The 21,226-nt window shown below is 42.1% G+C and overlaps 1 protein-coding gene across 4 annotated transcripts in view; it reads right to left on the bottom strand.

The window, feature by feature from the left end:
- The window catches only part of zgc:109889 (uncharacterized protein LOC553542 homolog), a 58,840-nt gene extending 37,983 nt beyond the window's left edge, over positions 1-20,857 (bottom strand). Inside the window, exon 1 of one of the 4 annotated variants that reach the window (XM_061913509.1) lies at positions 20,591-20,857. The gene's annotated coding sequence lies outside the window, so the exon portion shown is untranslated. Of the gene's footprint in view, positions 1-20,109; positions 20,295-20,590 lie in introns of those variants that run through there. The other 3 variants (XM_061913510.1, XM_061913507.1, XM_061913508.1) reach the window with 3 other exon arrangements.
- Positions 20,858-21,226: the final 369 nt, after the last annotated feature.

Below are 21,226 nucleotides of genomic sequence, written 5' to 3'. Positions count from 1 at the left end.
TTAACGGGTTATGTTTAAAAGCTCATACCAGCATTTTTTACACATACAAACTGTAGCACACAAAAAAGCTCCTTTTTAATTAAAAAAAAAAATTATGGTCTTACCTTTACTTATAAATTAAGTCCATGGGCCGCTCCTTCTGAACAAAAGCATTGATAACTTGTTTGTGGGGCGGTACAGCTCGGTTGGTAGAGTGGCCGTGCCAGCAACTTGAGGGTTGCAGGTTCGATTCCCGCTTCCGCCATCCTAGTCACTGCCGTTGTGTCCTTGGGCAAGACACTTTACCCACCTGCTCCCAGTGCCACCCACACTGGTTTAAATGTAACTTAGATATTGGGTTTCACTATGTAAAGCGCTTTGAGTCACTAGAGAAAAGCGCTATATAAATATAATTCACTTATAAAAGTCTTCCTTATCTTTCTTCGGTTTTAAAAGTCTCTCTGTCTTGATGGAGATCACTGTCTGAAGCAAACCTTTTAGCTCCGCCGTTGGTCTTCCTTTAATTATTACCTCCTGCTTCGATTGAAAGTCCAGTTTAGAAAACTGTTTTATTTTAGATATGTAATCATCCATGTTAAAAGAGGAAAAAATAAATGATCGCTGCCGCTGCACTTGACTTGCTAACTGTAGGTTGTTGTCACTTTTTCTACAGCCTAGTATTCGCAAGAATGATCTCTGGGATCACTAGCGCCCTCTACCACCAGTAGGCGGGAGAACAGGAGCCTCACACAGTGCGTCTTTGCAGCCATTTCATGATTGCCCAGCACAAGAAATACGTTACACACATACAGTTGTTGACAAAATACACTGTACATTATATACCTCAGCTAACTAAACTATTGAAATGTATAATATAATTATTATAGCAATATGGTCTCACTGCACAGCAGCCAGCAGTTAGCCGAGTCATTGCACAATCTATGGGGAGGCTCAACTGGCTGCTGACTCACTGCAAGTCTCTTCTCAGTATTTGAACGGCAAATGTGAAAATTCAGCGATTTTTTTTTTTTTTTTTTTTTTTTATTGATTTTTTTTTAAATAAAAATAATCTAAAACTGATGCAGTTAAATGGAAAATAACTTCATAAAGTATAATCACTGGATGCATATAACAATTTTACATTTTTTTTTTCTTTCCATGATGGCACGTGAAGCCCTGCCTCCCCTGACTGCATGTTACTGCAATAGATATATTTATGTAGTATCCCTGGAATATGATTAAATACAGAACAAAGGTGATTTATTAATTGTTAGCAAACAATATTTTTAGCTAAACCACAAGAAAAAAAAGCGTACAGCTCTTACCTTGGAGGCAATCCAGAGTGAACGAGAGATGGACGGGACTGACAATTTATGTATGGACAAAGAGCCAATCACAGCCCTTCAATCAGAAACGTCATATATCTTCATAATATGAATGTAAATACAACTATTACTAATATGAATATTAATGTATTATGAATGTTAACGTTATTCAAATATTGTGTGACTGGCGCGTTTATGCCATTTATAAGATTACGTACTAGGAGCGGTTGGAAAAAAAAACAAGAAAAAAAAAAACGTCTAACTCTCTGTGTGAGCGCACGGTGGCCATCTTAGAAATGTTTTTCAGCGCAGCGGTTCTTTGAAGGCTAATAAAATCAAAACCGGACCATTCATTGTCTTTACCGTAGCATAAAAAGTGCAGATGGCCTTAAAACGCCACAACAGTCAGGCAACATATGTAAGTACCCAAAGTAAAGAATGTTGGACGTTTTTTTTTTTACGATATTTAGGCAAACGACAACTTTAAAACATACCGGCTTAGCTATGGCACCTGGCAGCCATCTTGGTATAGACGATCACAGCCCCTCCCTCACGAATGTTGGTACGTGTGCAAAAGCAGCAGACGGTACGAAAAAAACTAACAAAAAAAAAAAAACGTCTCCCTCACTGTGTCTGCGCACTGCGGCCATCTTTGAAATGGTTTTCAGCGCAGCGGTTCTTTGAAGGCTGATAAAATCAAATACGTAGCAGCAATTAAAATTATTTCATAAACTTTTAATCAGAAGGGTTCAATCTCTCTCTTGTGGTAGTTTGAAGCCGACAGGACAAACGCGCTCAGAGGAGATAAAGTTTGAAAAAAGTGACCGGTTCTTACAAAACTTTTGTTTTGAAGGGGGAATTGCAAACTTCCTGTTGATTTTTGCTGAAGGATGTCAGTGTATGAAATCTAGGTCTAAGTGAGACCTACATAGAAGTTTTAGTTTGTTTAATGTTGCGAAGACATTTCTACTGGAAGTTACAGTTTTGTCTGTTTTCATCTTAGGAGCAGTTTGGTCTGTGTTTTATTCCTAGGGGGCGCTAGAGCGCAATTTTGAGTTTTGGGGTTAGGTTTTTTTTTATTAGATCGCAATGTTCGCCAGTTCGGATGTGTGTGTCAAATTTGGTGAGTTTTGAAGCATGTTAAGGGGGTCAAATTACAGCTCAAAGCTGCAGATTAATAGTAATAAAAAAAGAATAAAACGCTAGAAATTCAATAGGGTCCTCTGTTCCAAAGGGGCATTTGGTCCCTAATTACCTTTATTATCAACAATACAAGTGTTTCAAATGCAACAATACATATATGTAATGTTAACTTGAAATACAAAAGAAAGTAGATAAATGGAGGGGAAGAAAGAAGCAAACTGTATTAAATGATAAATAAATGATACATGGGTTGTACTTGTATAGCGCTTTTCTACCTTCAAGGTACTCAAAGCGCTTTGACACTACTTCCACATTTACCCATTCACACACACATTCACACACTGACGGAGGGAGCTGCCATGCAAGGCGCCAACCAGCACCCATCAGGAGCAAGGGTGAAGTGTCTTGCTCAGGACACAACGGACGTGACGAGGTTGGTACTAGGTGGGATTTGAACCAGGGACCCTTGTGTTGCGCACGGCCGCTCTGCCACTGCGCCACGCCGGTATTAACCTTGTATATTGTTGTAGCAACAATATGTTAAGCTTTGACAGTGTGCCATGTGTTGCCCAGTTTCCCCTAGGGCAACAACGTTAATATGTTTGATGATTTATATGCATGACTGTATGTATGCATATGTGCTTGCAAATGTGTACTTAAAGTGCCAGGATATTAGAAAAATGGTGAGTTTGTGGCAAATCCTCACATCTGACTGATAACCCATGTAATATCATAGCCATGTAGCCAAACAAAGGACAAACTCAAGTGGCTGCAATGGCTGCAAGGAACTACTGATATCTTTTTTAAGTGCACAGTTACAGTAACCAAGGATAGCACTACACCAGTGGTTCTCAACCTTTTTTCAGTGATGTACCCCCTGTAAACATTTCTTTAATTCAAGTACCCCCTAATCAGAGCAAAGCATTTTGGTTGGAAAAAAAGAGATGAAGTAAAATACAGCACTACTTCATCAGTTTGTGATTTATTAAATTGTATAACAGTGCAAAATATTGCTCATTTGTAGTGGTCTTTCTTGAACTATTTGAAAAAAAAGATATAAAAATAACAAAAAAAACTTGTTGAAAAATAAACAAGTAATTTAATTATAAATAAAGATTTCTACACATAGAAGTAATCAACTTAAAGGCCTACTGAAATGAGATTGTCTTATTCAAACGGGGATAGTAGGTCAATTCTATGTGTCATACTTGATCATTTCGCGATATTGCCATATTTTTGCTGAAAGGATTTAGTAGACAACATCGACGATAAAGTTCGCAACTTTTAGTCGCTAATAAAAAAGCCTTGCCTTTACCGGAAGTAGCCGCGATGACGTCACCAGTGTGAGGGCTCCTCACATCCTCACATTGTTTATAATGTGAGCCTCCAGCAGCAAGAGCTATTCGAACGGAAAAAGCGACAATTTCCCAATAATTTGAGCGAGGATGAACGATTCGTGGATGAGGAAATTTAGAGTGAAGGACTAGAAAAAAAAAAGGCGATTGCATTGGGAGCGATTCAGATGTTTTTAGACTCATTTACTAGGATGATTCTGGGAAATCCCTTATCTTTCTAATGTGTTGTTAGTGTTTTAGTGAGTTAAATAGTACCTGATAGTCGGAGGGGTGTGTCCACGGGTGGGTTGACGCCAGTCTTTGAGAGAAGTCACGAAGCTCCAGAAGGACAGAAACTCTGCTGATCTCCGGTAAGAGGCGACTTTTTACCACAAATTTCTCACCGAAACCTGCCGGTTGACAAGTGGTCGGGAACCATGTTCGCTTGACCGCTCTGATCCATAGTAAAGCTTCACCTCTGGGAATTTTAAACAAGGAAACACTGTGTGTTTGTGTGGCTAAAGGCTAAAGCTTTCCACCTCCATCTTTCTACTTTGACTTCTCCATTATTAATTGAACAAATTGCAAAAAGATTCAGCAACACAGATGTTAAATGTGTGTTATTGCGCAATGAAAAGAGACGACTTTTAGGCGCAAGTGATGCTGGGCTAATATGTCCCCTCCAACCAATAACGTCACAAACACGCGTCATCATTCCGCGACGTTTTCAACAGGAAACTCCGCAGGAAATTTAAAATTGTAATTTAGTAAACTAAACCGGCCGTATTGGCATGTGTTGCAATGTTAATATTTCATCATTGATATATAAACTATCAGACTGTGTGGTCCTTAGCAGTGGGTTTCAGTAGGCCTTTAAAGTGCCCTCTTTGAAGATTGTAATAGAGATCCATCTGGATTCATGAACTTAATTCTGAACATTTTTTCACAAAAAAATACATCTTTAACATCAATATTTATGGAACATGTCCACAAAAAATCTATCTGTCAACACTGAATATTGCATTGTTGCATTTCTTTTCACAGTTTATGAACTTACATTCATATTTTTGGAAGTATTATTCAATAAATATATTTATAAAGGATTTTTGAATTGTTGCTATTTTTTTCAAATCTCACGTACCCCTTGACATACCTTCAAGTACTCCCAGGGGTACGCGTACCCCCATTTGAGAACCACAGCACTACACAATTAAAATGTGTACATTTTAGGAACTGAGGTTTGCATGTATTATTACAACACTTGCAAACTTAAAAAGCACACACAAAGCTGATTTACTAAACCTGTGCACAGAGGATTGTGTCTAAGTGAGCACACAATACTGGGAAGATAAAATGCAAATATAATTAGCACACAGTGTGATAGATCAAGGCTACAAATGTTCTGCGGCCACTGTTTTGCATCTTTTATTTACCACGTCCAGAAAGGAAATAGGCTTCAGGGAAAGGAGGCGATCATGCTGCAGCTCCGTCCTACGTATGCTTGTCAATAAGGATGGATGATATAGCCGAAAATGTATATCCCAATGTATATTGCAGCCTCCTGGGAAAACGATATATATCACAATATAGTTTTTGGCTCACATAAATTGTATTGGAATCATTTTAGATTAGGTTACAAAGGCTATTAATAATCTAGTTGTTAATTTACTGTTCATATCTGCTGTAACATGGTTCTACCTACAGTTCTGTTTGAATGTATAAAAAAACAAAAAAAATCTCATTCTTACTGTATGCAGTTTGGATATTTTACATTAGTTTTGAGTAATACTTTGGGGATCTATCCAATGCCAAGTAGTTACAGGGGTAGTATTGGTCAATGCTGATACTTCGAATGTTCAATATTATTGAAGGATTTAATCTTTGAACACAATTATAATCAGACAAACACACAGAACAGCGGTGTACCAATATCCATTAAGTATACAAATGATGGCCTACTAATGACTCTGTTATAAATCCTTAGGGTTTCCCTGAGTTTATAAGCAAAAACGATAAAATATCTCTATTGAACCACTGTGGTATCTACCTCATACTAAATTAATTGGTATCATTACTGTCTATTTGAATCAATTCGCTCACGTTGTTTACATTCAGCCTCAGCCTTCCCGGTAAGGTTTATTCAGGTGTACTGGAGAGGAGGCTACGTCGGATAGTCGAACCTCGGATTCAGGAGGAACAGTGTGGTTTTCGTCCTGGTCGTGGAACTGTGGACCAGCTCTATACTCTCGGCAGGGTTCTTGAGGGTGCATGGGAGTTTGCCCAACCAGTCTACATGTGCTTTGTGGACTTGGAGAAGGCATTCGACCGTGTCCCTCGGGAAGTCCTGTGGGGAGTGTTCAGAGAGTATGGGGTATCGGACTGTCTTATTGTGGCGGTCCGTTCCCTGTACGATCAGTGCCAGAGCTTGGTCCGCATTGCCGGCAGTAAGTCGAACACATTTCCAGTGAGGGTTGGACTCCGCCAAGGCTGTCCTTTGTCACCGATTCTGTTCATAACTTTTATGGACAGAATTTCTAGGCGCAGTCAAGGCGTTGAGGGGTTCCGGTTTGGTAACCGCAGGATTAGGTCTCTGCTTTTTGCAGATGATGTGGTCCTGATGGCTTCATCTGACCGGGATCTTCAGCTCTCGCTGGATCGGTTCGCAGCCGAGTGTGAAGCGACCGGAATGAGAAAAAGCACCTCCAAGTCCGAGTCCATGGTTCTCGCCCGGAAAAGGGTGGAGTGCCATCTCCGGGTTGGGGAGGAGACCCTGCCCCAAGTGGAGGAGTTCAAGTACCTAGGAGTCTTGTTCACGAGTGAGGGAAGAGTGGATCGTGAGATCGACAGGCGGATCGGTGCGGCGTCTTCAGTAATGCGGACGTTGTACTGATCCGTTGTGGTGAAGAAGGAGCTGAGCCGGAAGGCAAAGCTCTCAATTTACCGGTCGATCTACGTTCCCATCCTCACCTATGGTCATGAGCTTTGGGTCATGACCGAAAGGATAAGATCACGGGTACAAGCGGCCGAAATGAGTTTCCTCCGGCGTGTGGCGGGGCTCTCCCTTAGAGATAGGGTGAGAAGCTCAGCCATCCGGGAGGGACTCAAAGTAAAGCCGCTGCTCCTTCACATCGAGAGGAGCCAGATGAGGTGGTTTGGGCATCTGGTCAGGATGCCACCCGAACGCCTCCCTAGGGAGGTGTTTAGGGCACGTCCAACCGGTAGGAGGCCACGGGGAAGACCCAGGACACGTTGGGAAGACTATGTCTCCCGGCTGGCCTGGGAACGCCTCGGGATCCCCCGGGAAGAGCTAGACGAAGTGGCTGGGGAGGGGGAAGTCTGGGTTTCCCTGCTTAGGCTGTTGCCCCCGCGACCCGACCTCGGATAAGCGGAAGATGATGGATGGATGGATGTTTACATTCAAGAGCTCTAGTTTGCCGTTAGCGGTTAGCATATCTTCCTACAGTGTGAAAGTGTAGCATGTATAGCTATTAGTCGTCCTCCAAGGCTGATAATTGTATCCTTTTTATCTGCCGTCAGGGGGCGAAGATTGACTTAGAAGTGGCTTTGCAGTTGCAATGTGGAGGGACGTTAGCTGCTAGCAAATACGCTACACTGCCTTTAGGACGTTGTTGTTCGTTTGTCGCTGTCAAATTTGCAGGACACAGCTCGACTGTCATCCACATGCATTAGAACAATATAACGATAATATTAAAGCTCTATCATTGGCCACATCTGTATTTTTTGTGTGAATTATATTTATATAGCGCTTTTCTCAAGTGACTCAAAGCGCTTTACATAGTGACACCCAATATCTAAACTACATTTAAACCAGTGTGGGTGGCACTGGGAGCAGGTGGGTAAAGTGTCTTGCCCAAGGACACAACGGCAGTAACTAGGATGGCACACGCGGGAATCGAACCTGCAACTCTCAAGTTGCTGGCACGGACACTCTACCAACCGAGCTATGCCGCCCCATTTATATCATTTATATCACATACCTATTTTGCGCATCGCTATATTTAACACAACATGGATTGTCAAAATTACAAATTATACATGGTATATTAAGCAATATAATTTTATCATTTAATAGTGGTTGGATGACTTAATGGGCGGATGAAAACAAATTAATGCATTTAGGTAGTTGCTGCAGGCTTTTTTTTTATGTTCGATTTTTCATGTACATGAAAAATACTTCTCCTCTCTGAGCAGCAACCTTATCGTGGTAGAGGAGTTTGCGTGTCCCAATAATCCTAGGAGCTATGTTGTCCGGGGGCTTAAAGCCCCCTGGTAGGGTCTCCCAAGGCAAACAGGTTCTAGGTGAGGGATCAGACAAAGAGCAGCTCGAAGACCTTTATGAAGAAGAAAAATCATGGACCCAGATTTCCCTCGCCCGGACGCGGGTCACCGGGGCCCCCATATGGAGCCAGGCCCGGAGGTGGGGCACGATGGCGAGCGCCTGGTGGCCGGGCCTGTTCCCATGGGGCCCGGCCGGGCACAGCCCGAAGAGGCAACGTGGGTCCCCCCTCCAATGGGCTCACCACCCATAGCAGGGGCCTTAGAGGTCGGGTGCAATGTGAGCTGGGCGACAGCCGAAGGCAGGGCACTTGGCGGTCCAATCCTCGGCTACAGAAGCTAGCTCTTGGGACGTGGAACGTCACGTCACTGGGGGGGAAAGAGCCTGAGCTAGTGCGCGAAGTCGAGAAATTCCGGCTGGATATAGTCCGACTCACTTCGACGCACAGCAAGGGCTCTGGAACCACTTCTCTCGAGAGGGATTGGACCCTCTTCCACTCTGGCGTTGCCGGCAGTGAGAGGCGACGGGCTGGGGTGGCAATTCTTGTTTCTCCCCGGCTCAAAGCCTGTACGTTGGAGTTCAACCCGGTGGACGAAAGGGTAGCCTCCCTCCGCCTTCGGGTGGGGGGACGGGTCCTGACTGTTGTTTGTGCTTATGCACCAAACAGCAGTTCAGAGTACCCACCCTTTTTGGGAACACTCGAGGGAGTACTGGAAAGTGCTCCCCCGGGTGATTCCCTTGTCCTACTGGGAGACTTCAACGCTCACGTTGGCAACGACAGTGAAACCTGGAGAGGCGTGATTGGGAAGAATGGCCGCCCGGATCTGAACCCGAGTGGTGTTTTGTTATTGGACTTTTGTGCTCGTCACAGTTTGTCCATAACAAACACCATGTTCAAATATAAGGGTGTCCATATGTGCACTTGGCACCAGGACACCCTAGGCCGCAGTTCCATGATCGACTTTGTAGTTGTGTCATCGGATTTGCGGCCTCATGTTTTGGACACTCGGGTGAAGAGAGGGGCGGAGCTTTCTACCGATCACCACCTGGTGGTGAGTTGGCTGCGATGGTGGGGGAGGATGCCGGACAGACCTGGGAGGCCCAAACGCATTGTGAGGGTCTGCTGGGAACGTCTGGCAGAGTCTCCTGTCAGACAAAGTTTCAATTCCCACCTCCGGAAGAACTTTGAACATGTCACGAGGGAGGTGCTGGACATTGAGTCCGAGTGGACCATGTTCCGCACCTCTATTGTCGAGGCGGCAGATCGGAGCTGTGGCCGCAAGGTAGTTGGTGCCTGTCGGGGCGGCAATCCTAAAACCCCTTGGTGGACACCAGCGGTGAGGGATGCCGTCAAGCTGAAGAAGGAGTCCTATCGGGTCCTTTTGGCTCATAGGACTCCGGAGGCAGTGGACAGGTACCCACAGGCCAAGCGGTGTGCAGCTTCAGTGGTCGTGGAGGCAAAAACTCGGACATGGGAGGAGTTCGGGGAAGCCATGGAAAACGACTTCCGGACGGCTTCGAAGCGATTCTGGACCACCATACGCCGCCTCAGGAAGGGGAAGCAGTGCACTATCAACACCGTGTATGGTGCGGATGGTGTCCTGCTGACCTCAACTGCGGATGTTGTGGATAGGTGGGAGGAATACTTCGAAGACCTCCTCAATCCCACCAACACGTCTTCCTATGAGGAAGCAGTGCAATGTGGAATGCACTCCCAACAGGTGTAAAAGTAAGTGCATCTCTATCCTCCTTCAAAACTGCTCTAAAACACCTCCAGGCAACTTCAACCCTTTACTAATACCCTCCTCCATTCACATCCCATCTCCCCGGATTGTAAATAACCTAATGTAAATAATCATATGTATTTCTAATGCATATACTTGTTCTTATGCTATCTGAACTCACTATGTTCTCTGTTGGTTGTATATATCCTACTAAGTAAGACCTACACTGTTTCAATGTCCATTTCTCGGTTGATGCAATTGTTGATGACTGAAGTGCTGACATCAAACAAAGCTCCTCATCCTACCCCCCGGATTGTAAATAATTCAATGTATATACTATGATGATTAACTTGTGTGATGACTGTATTATGCTGATAGTATATATTTCTACCATGAATTGATTAACGTGGACCCCGACTTAAAACAAGTTGAAAAACTTTTTCGGGTTTTACCATTTAGTGGTCAATTGTACAGAATATGTACTGAACTGTGCAATCTACTAATAAAAGTTTCAATCATTCAAAACTGAATAGGCTTCAGTCCCCCGTGACCCCGAGAGAGACAAGCAGGACAAAATGGATGGCTGTTTAGCGCTTAGTATTTGGATTTTAGTCGATCAGGTCCTAAGTACGCAATATTCAGAGTATAAACATCTTGAGGTCAGTGCAGAAGGGCACACATTGAAACAGTCCTGCTAAAATAGACAACATACACCCGTCCACTAACTGTTTCACATTAATTAGGACACAAATCAGATTTTAAGTGTACAATATTCATTATTTTATGCTGCAACACTAAATGACGGGCTGCATCTTACATCAGTCAGTACTTAAAAGACCAAGCCCTGCCATCGCTATTGCAACTGATAACTCCAGTAATATGAAAGTGGCTGTGAGAAAGATGTGATTAGAATCCTGCATTGAGTGCTCTGCGCACACTATGCACATTGCAAACAATGGTCTTCTCCCCATCACTTGTTTACTTGGGTGGGTGTGGTTAGGGTTGGGAATTGATAATATTTTCACTATTCCTGATCCATTTTAGATTATGCTCAACCATTTGGTTCAACACAACCGCAGTCAAAAGCCCAGTTCTGGCTTTCACAATAATAGTGCTTGCATATTTGCCTGCACTAACAAAATAAGGGTCTCACAAAAACAGCTTACACAAGCTACGGTAGCAAGCTACAAAGTTAGCCTACACTGTATTTCTTCTAAAGACTATGAAAATGAATAGGGAAGTTAAACAAAATAAGAAAATAAACAAAAAAATTCCATGCGGAATGGGAAGGCGATTTATTTTTTTTCCTCAATGTCATATTCAAAGTTCTATAACTTAAGAACTTGTGCACCTCCCTGGTTAAGGCCAGTTCATTTGAAGTTTGCATGCCGAAAAAGCGTGTACCCCTGGTTTAGCTACAGAGGAATTGCACTTTTTTTTTTTTTTTTTTTAATGTTGTCTATCGTTTACAAACATTATGAAAGATATGACGAGGGATGGATTTTATTTTTATGCATTCTAAATATTAAATGTAAATTAAAGTCCGCTTACAGGGGAGCCAATGGGAGGTCTTCTATTTCGTCCATAAAATTCAATAAATTGAAAACCGCCAACAATATTTCGTGACTTAAATATTAACCAAGTATTAGTGATATTGTAGGTATAAGCGCTAACGCAGACCAACTATTTATAGCGGCGCCGTGATCACTATAGTGTGATCCTATGTTTGCATCGAGCGGTCTGCTGCTTCCTCACTTCCTTGCTCCCTGTAAGTTTATTTTAGATCATAAATAATGCCTTTCACCTAGGGCTGGGCGATATTGCCTTTTTTTAATATAGCGATATTTTTAGGCCATATCGCGATATACGATATTTTGCCTTGGCCTTAAATGAACACTTGATGCATATAATCACAGCAGTATGATGATTCTATGTGTATACATTAAAACATTCTTCTTCATACTGCACTATTATATGCTACTTTAAACTTTCATGCAGAGAAGGAAATCACAACTAAGTCAATTGACCAAAAGTGTATTTATTAAAGTTATTAAGCAATGGCACAAACATTCAAGTCATTTCCAAAACATAAATTGCAAGATTGTCAGAGACATTTTAAGTGTCAAATAAAAATGAGCTGCATAATAGGAAATCAAATAGTTTTCGTCCTTCACTATGTTTTATGTTACTAAGGTTATGAAATTCTCTTCATTCTCCAGCGAGTGACTTTACAAATGATGCTACATATTAGCAGTAATGCTACTTTTTATAGCAACGCTTTTTTCCTCCCACACTTGACAAATTAAGGTAGTCTGTTCGACATATTCCCAATTGAAGCCGAACCACCGCCAGACAATGGAAACCCTGCTGTTTTTATTGGGAATTAAGTCTTCCTTTGTTACCAGATCCGCACCATCTTTCTGTCGTACGGCTAAGTTAGCAGCTAACGTTAGCCACGCCGCTAGCTTTCTGCTGGGCGAGGGCCTGTATGTGACGTATGACGTGACAGTTTGTGAGGAATGTGCGCCTGCTTGTCTGTGAGGAGACACAGGAAAGTGCGAGGAGAGCCTGAAGTGTACGCCCACAGCTAAAAGTCCTGCGTGAGAACGTATACTCGAATATTATGATATAGTCATTTTCTATATCGCACAGAGACAAACCGCAATATATTGTAGATATTGATATATAGCCCAGCCCTACTCTCACCTGAACAGAAGAAGTCTGAAAAGATATTCCGACAAGTTGGTACACTTTAGATCGCCATTTAGGACCCGAAAATGGCCAGAACGATACGAAAAGCGCTCGTTAACCCGCCCCATTTCTTCGCAAGGATTGACTCATTCATCATCTAAATGGGAACATATGAACATCCCAGTAGTCTGCATCCTAATGACAGCAGACATTGTACAATAGGTGATGTTTTAAGTTTGTTGGCTCTCAAAGTCTGCAGTAAATAATATTCAGAAATGAAGGGGAAAAAAAGCAAACGTGATGCATTTTTTTAAATGCTTAAAATTATCAAAACACAGAGTTTAAATGTTATTATAAATATGCCCGTTACGACATTATACGTATATAATGACATGTATATAAAATCTTAATCTTAAGGTGTTTGGATGGTTTTTAAAGGGTTTTGTTGGCGTTATTGCTCAGTTCCATAGGCTCCATTGTAAGCTGACTTTTGATCGCATTTATTTAATATTTATAATGCAAAAAAAAAACATCCATCGTCATGTCTTTCATAATTATTGTGAAAGATAGCCAGCTGCACTTTTTTTTGGAATGTTGCCTATCCTTCACAATAATTCCAGGAGACAAGAACACATCCTTTTTTTTCCCTTTTAAAGATGATAAATGCTTGGAAGATGCGGCTAATAGGAGTCACTGTAGTAGCCTTCAAAGTCCTCTAAAACAACTTCAAGAGCCTCCAACGTTTTATATACACACTGCAAGTCTATACTTAATGTAGTGACATACCCATTCATAACAGTATGTAATATGTTCAATATTTACCGGATTTTGATCATTTTAATCATTGATTCTTTGGCGCAATTAGTTCAGTTTCCATAGCACCCACGCGTCTGACTTTCGGCAATAACCCTTTCAGGATACAAAAAATCATGGCAGATTTGGTAACAAATAACGAAGACGCCTATTTTTGGAGAAATTAGGCGTCACAACCTTATCTTTTTTAATCTGAATTCATTGACGATAAACTTCTGCTTCTAGAAGCATGCAGGATGGAAAAGTGACGTGTTGGAGCAGACGCTAGCCGAGAGAGTGAGGTGAAACTTGAAGCCAAGCTATTCCGACATAAATGGCGTGCCTACCCACAATTAACTGGAAAAAATTTCCCTGGCCAGCGAGACCAACCAGACAACTGTCCATCTAGTGAGTCACACTTAGTATTGATCCTGATATACACAGCATGTCACGTATTTAGTACAACTACAGTACATACACTGGCTCGCTAGCTGTGTACAAACCAAACATGAAATGTAGGCTAATACTCTAAAGATACTGTAATATGATTGTTGATGTTTTTCACTCAGTACAGATTGGTGTCTGTGCTGTCCATTACAAACTCAAAGGTGTTTCATGTTGACGTAGAAGCTAGCTTGTCTGCCATTGCTAGATTTTACAGCTAATACCGTAGCATGGCGATGTGTCACTTAGCCAGAAAGAGTTCCACTGTTTGGTTATTGTACAGGTTATGGAATGTAAATGAAATATTGTTGGCGGTTTTTGAATGGATTTTTAAAGTGATTTAGAGAGAGAATTAATTGCTCCCATTAGCTGCACCAAAAACGAAACGATTCTTCCATGTTAGGAAGCGAGAAAAAAACAAACAAAAACATTTTGCCTTGTTGTCTTTTATAAGGATTGTGAACGGGAGGCAAAATTAAACAAAAAAAGTGCAGTTCCCTTTTAATAGTAGGGATGTCCTATAGGGGTTTCATGCAGCCGATTCCGATCATCCATGAGTGAGATCAGCCGATAGTTTTAACATGTATTAACTGTACATTTTTTCACTTCATTTGCCAGTTTTAGTGTCAACACAATATTTAAACTAGTTATTTATTCTCTTTTATCAGTACTATTAAGTTAATGGCACATAATGACTAAAAAAAAACCAAACTACTTATTAAATCCTTTGGTGTTACCCTCACAGTCCATCTGTAAACAGGGGGTTATTCTGAGTTTTTAAACATTAACAGAAAAAAAAATATATTGAACAAAAATAATGGTCCAATTACTCTACTATCAATCATATATAATTACTACCCTTAGTATCGACACCACCAATTAATGAATCAATCCGATCAACCTCTCACGTGTTGTGTACAGACTGTGACCATGCTGACACATCAACAGTTGTTCTTATCTTCTCTTGATTCCTATTAATCCATCCATCCATTTCCTACTGCTTATTCCCTTTGGGGTCGCGGGGGGGTGCCGGTGCCTATCTCAGCTACAATCGGGCAGAAGGCGGGGTACACGCTGGACAAGTCGCCATCTCATGGCCTAATCTACATTTGAATTTCTTGTTATTGTCTGCTTACTTTCTGCTGCAACGTGGTTCCATCTACATTCCTAAAGTTGACTAAGCACTTATTTCTTGTGTTAAAAGCTAAATTAGTGGTTAGCTTGGCAATTCCAATGAATGCTCTTGTGTGTAACATGTTTTTAGCCACGTCCTCTAGTGACAATGTTAATTGCTAATGATACTTAAGATTAGGACTGGACAATTAATCCCATTTTAATCACAATCACAATTTTGGCTGCCACGATTAAATGAGGGTGATCGTCGGTGATATTAACTTTTAAAAAGCGGGCTCTGCTGCATATGCGTATTAAGAACAGGACAAAACATACGGTACAGCAGGCCAACTGTACGATTGGGAACTCACTTGTAACTTCTTACATTTGTTTTCTGCGAAAGTGTCTTATGTAATTGCAAACTTGGTCAGTGTTCCCCGTAACAACAGCTTAAGTGTTTTGTCATCTCATTGAATTGATTGTCTCTGAGGCACAACGCTTGTGTATTGGATGTGCGAGCAACTCTATCACTCCTAATCATTTATGTTGGCCAAATTGTTGCAATGAACCACATGGAGTTGTTGAAGAACAAAACTTGGTTATTAGACTCTATATTCATAGGCCAACTGCTTTTTGTTTTATATTGATATTAAAAAGTAAACACTGTTTTTCCACAATATTTGTGGGTGTTTTCATGTCAAAAAGTTGTTACTTTAAAACAGTTCATGTGACGTAGTATTTTGTGAATGTTTTGCGGTGTATAGTTAATTACTATATAACATATTTCTGCTGAAACTATTTATGGATCTGCCCTGTTACAAATACAGTATGTGCCCCTCCAATGTAATGTTTATGCCCTTGGCTAAGACGTTTGCACAACACGCTGCTCTGAATGTATCCTTGGAGACAAACAGCTAACACTTTTTCATCGAGTGCCAATATTTCTGGCCAGTGTTCTGACAAAATCTGCCCCACATTGGAATTCATGCACCCCTTGCATCGGAAATGTAATTGCGCATGGAAGGACTTTCACATGAGATCAACTATATTTTTCTATTTTGTCTTTTATCATACACGTTTCATACTACAAACGATCAAATATATGATTAGGTCAAGCAGGGGTGTCTATTTGAAGACTCGAGGGCCACCTGTGAAACACGTTTGTTTTTTTTATAACTCCAACAAAAACATAACTAATGGAAAAATAGAGCTAAGGCATCATGTAATGAGAAAACGCTGACGTCTTAGATACTAAAAGAACAATAACATAAATATGTGTCTTTTAAATATATGGATAATTAGTATATTTATTTTGAACTGCTATTTAATTACAAATTATACGATGAGGTTACATGCCACATGTACCCCTCAACACTGTTTTACCTCACGAATTGATTAATCATGATTATTAATTCTAATTTCAATATTGATACAAATAATTGGGATAATCAATCTGGACATAATCGTGCAGATGATCCATTGCCCGGTTCCCGGTTTGATTTATGTTTTGTGGATTTTCTCCTATGTTAGTCTGTTTCCGTGCTCTGACCTCTTTGTTTACTTTTGGTTTCCATGGACACTAATTCTCCACACCTGCCCTTGTTTTAGTAATTAGTGTTCCCACCAGCTGTTTTGGTTAATCACTCCCCTTTTATATTTTTCAGTCACCCACCACATAAATCAAGCTATGACCTGAGCAACGGACCATGACAGCAGACCTACTTAAGATACCAAAACATGTAGTTTATTTGCTGTAATGGTGGAAATTATTATTATCTTAAAGATGGATTGAGGCGATTCATACTGAAATCAGTCAAAATTTAATTTTCTTACGCGAGAAATTCAACATTGACGTCTTGAACCCCAATAATCAAAAGACCATTGCTGACTTCATAGGTACATTGTATAACATGAATGAATTTGCCTAAAATTACACGGCCAAGCAGAATCACAGGGCAACGTGCCATGCTTATTGATTGGTTGAATGCTCCAAACCAGAAATGTCAAACTCATTTTAGATCGGGGGCCATATGGAGAAAATTTACTCCCAAGTGAGCCGGACTGGTAACATCACAGCACGATAACTTTTAAATAAAGACAAGTTCAGATTGTTTTCTTTGTTTAAATATAGAACAGCCACATTCTGAAATTGTACAAATCACAATGTTTTTGTTTTTTTTGCGGTTAATAGTATTCTATCTTTATTTGACATTTTTTATATTTTCTGAATAAATTGTCAACTCATTGGTGTTATTTTTCAATCCATCCATCGTCAACAATCCGTCAACATAAAAAAAATATCAAAATAATATACAGTATATTATTTATGTTTGATCATTTTCTGATGTACTAACATGTGCTTTATTTTGTACATATGTAGCATTACACCTGCCAGTATACATGGCATTCATTGACCTTACAACGGCCTTTGATTCCGTGAACAGAACTGCCCTATGGGGTGCCCTCTCCAAAATCGGATGCCCAGACAAGTATCTGAAGATCTTGCGTCTGTTGCACAACGACATGACTGCAACGGTAGTTGGAAATGGCGGCGCTGAAACGGCTCCCTTCAAAGGTGACACTGGTGTCAAGCAGGGCTGCATCATCGCACCAACCCTGTTTGCTATTTTCATCTCAGCCATACTTCACCTCACCAGTCAAAACCTACCCAAGGGAGTCCAGTTCATGTACAGGACAGATGGCGGGCTCTTCAACCTGAGTAGGTCCAAGGCAAAAAGCAAAGTTCTTACATCCTCCATTACAGAGCTTCAGTACGCAGATGACAATGCTCTAGTTGCTCATTCTGAGTTGGACCTCCAGAACATCATGGATGCTTTTGCCAGAGCGTACCGACTCCTGGGACTTGACATTAACATAAAGAAGACTCAGATCCTTTACCAACCAGCCCCTGACACACCCTCGCAACCCCCCAAAATGTATGTGGACAACAACATCTTGGAAAACGTGGGGCATTTCGCTTGTCTTAGGTCATCCAGACCAATGTCAAGCTTACTGTTTATCAAGCTGTAGTTCTGCCCACTCTGCTCTACGGGACTGATAGCTGGACCACCTACAGCAGACACCTGAAGGCTCTGGAGCAGTACCATCAGCGATGTCTGCGCAAGATCCTCAAGATCAGCTGGGAAGACAGGCGGACCAACATTAGTTTTCTGAAGGAAGCTAACATGCCCAGTATCACCACAACCGTCATTCGACACCAGCTGCGATGGACAGGCCATGTAATACGCATGCCAGACAGTCGCCTTCCGAAACAAATGTTGTACGGACAACTGGTGGAAGGACGTCTCACCCAAGGAGGGCAGAAGAAGCGGTATAAAGATAACCTCAAAATCCACCTGAGGAAATGCTGCTTAAACCTCAACACCTGGGAGGAGGCTGCCCACCAGTGGGTTTTGTGGAGAAGGATGGTCCATGAAGGCACTGCACAATTAGAAAAGGACCTCCACCGTGCTGCGGAAACCAAGAGGCAACAAAGAAAGGAGAGATCCACTACCAAAACAACTCCTCAGACCATCACCGCCACCACAATCACCCACTGCAATAGTCTGTGGATGATGGATCGGCCTCGACAGCCACCTGAGGACCCACAGATGACCAGACACACCAACAGGAGGACTATCTTACTCGCTTCGAGTGATTGCCAATGATGACATATGTAGCATCTACAAAGATACAAATAATTGCCATTGTGACATCCAGTGGACACATTTAGAACAGCTGTTTTTTTAATTCAAAAATTTCAGGTTAATTTTTATACTTAGCAAACTCATCCCGCGGGCCGGATAAAACCTGTTGGTGGGCCTGATCCGGCCCCCAGGCTGTAACCAGGCCAAACCATTCACACATATGGTTTTCTACACCAAAATTGATCTATTTGTTATTATTCAACTTATTATTATTCTTCTTCTCCATATTTTGGCGCTCTTTACCTTCCACATTTTTCACCCGATTCAAACCGTTCCAACTTGAAATTGTTCAGCCTATTTGGTCATCGCAAGCTTTCCCTTTAAAAAAACAATTCAAAAAATTCCCTGATTTCCCAGAATTTCAGGTTATCTGGGACATTATTCCCATTTAAAATGAATCGGCCATTTTTCACACTTTCACCATTTCCACATTTTTCAACCAATTCAAACCATTCCACCTTCAACACATTCCACCATCCTGGAAATTTAAAGTCTTGCTCAAGACACAACGGACGTGACGAGGTTGGTACTAGGTGGGGATCGAACCAGGGACCCTCGGGTTGCGCACAGCCACTCTTCCACTGCGCCACGCCGTCACATAATTTGCAAACAATAATTACCGTATTTTTCGGACTATAAGTTTCAGTTTTTTTCAGTTTGGCCGGGGGTGCGACTTGTACTTAGGAGAGACTTATGCGTGAGATTATTAACACATAACCATAAAATATCAAATAATATTATTTAGCTCATTCACATAAGAGACTAGACGTATAAGATTTCATCGGATTTAGCGATTAGGAGTGACAGATTGTTTGGTAAACGTATAGCATGTTCTATATGTTATAGTTATTTGAATGACTGTTACCATAATATGTTACGTTAACATACCAGGCACCTTCTCAGTTGGTTATGTATGCATCTTATAACGTACACTTATTCAGCCTGTTGTTCACTATTCTTTATTGTAAATTGCCTTTCAAATGTCTATTCTTGGTGTTGGGTTTTATCAAATACATTTCCCCCAAAAATGCGACTTATACTCCAGTGCGACTTATATGTTTTTTTCCCTTCTTTATTATGCATTTTCGGCAGGTGCGACTTATACTCCGGAGCGATTTATACTCCGAAAGATACGGTACTGGTTTCCCAAAAATATTTTTAACCCAAATAGGTGAAATTAGATAATCTCACACGGCACACGTGTACCAGACTGTATGCTGCACGGTGGTTGAAAAACACTGCTCGAGACACCCAACAATGGCACATTATTTCCGGATTATAATTACTGGTTTGCAAAAAATATTTTTAACCCAATTAGATGAAATTACATAATGTCCATCGGCACTGGCAAAGTGGCTGAAAAACTGCATAGAGCTCACAGTACGTGGAATTGTAAAATTTGCACATGCTATTTCACCTGTTATTTGAGATCTCAGCAGATCAGGGCCGTAGTTCATGGGGGTGCACATTCTGACAGCCTAGCCCTGCCCAAAATTCATTATCCTGCCATTACCCTGAAAGGGACAAGCGGTAGAAAAAAATGGATGGATGCACACTTACTGCAAATGATGACCTCAGTAGTTATCCGCCTATTCTTCTCCCCCTTTTTTTTGTAGTAGTGATTGTGTGCAACATGCACACGTGCTCACGTCCACGTCGGAGGCTTCCACGGGCACATGTCGCGTTACAATGCACATTATTGGTAAACACACGCACGCACCAATCATAACGTGTGCCGTTACGCGGAAAACGTGTGCGCGCGCTGCAGGTTGACACGCGCGGTCCATCCCTGCCAGGCACGCGCCTTCGCTTTCCTTACGGGTACGCTCCTCACCTGTCAATCACAATGAGGACTGCGTGCGTGGGGGGGAGGGGGGTATTCGACGACGGCCACGATTATGGCAACCAAGCACATACATAGCGTTTGTTTGAGTGTGTGTGTGTGTGTGTTGGGGGGGTGGGGGGTGTTGCGGATAAATTAGGTGTGTGCGTGCTTTGCGCGCGTGTGCGCAGTCACGTGCGGTTCGTTAAAGCGCTTTACCTTTCTCGCCGCGCTTCTTCACTCGTTCAGAAGCCTCGAGATGTCCTCCGGCCCTTCCACGCGGCTCATTTCACATCGTCCGTGTTTTGGAAGGATGGGGGGATAACAAGGTGGAGCCTTTGAGGAGAACAATCAGCCTCCCTGCGTGGAATGAGTGGCAGTGTGTCGTGTCGTTTCCACGGCAGCCTCCGTCGACCTGACCAGCATCGAGAGCAATGGGCTTCAATAAGCGCAGACTTCCGGTGAAGATTTCACAATAAAAGTTCGTTAAGGCGACATCGTTTCTTCCCTATGAGGGAAATACATAAACACCGCCACAATATCAAACGTTTGGTAGAAATATTACAACTGATGTACGTACGTGAAATAAAATTGCCCAGTCGTGGGTTGACGACGGTGTACGTAGCTTTATGTTGAAGGCGGGTGTTGTCGAGAGCCGCCATGTCTGCACGGACTCACCTCGCGCTTAACGAAGGCCCGGAATCCTCAGGCAAGTGGCATCAGGGCGCATGCGAAAGACTAAGAGCTCCGGGACTTGCCGAAAGCAGCCGAGGCCACCGCCCACCCGACAGCCAGCGTGCTGTGACATGGCACCTCCACTGAGGGCCGCTGTTTCTTTAAAAATACAGCAGCTGT

This window comes from Nerophis ophidion, linkage group LG10 (genome assembly GCF_033978795.1).
Source record: "Nerophis ophidion isolate RoL-2023_Sa linkage group LG10, RoL_Noph_v1.0, whole genome shotgun sequence".
Classification (NCBI taxonomy): Eukaryota; Metazoa; Chordata; class Actinopteri; order Syngnathiformes; family Syngnathidae; genus Nerophis; species Nerophis ophidion.
This window is presented reverse-complemented; position numbering and strand designations above follow the sequence as displayed.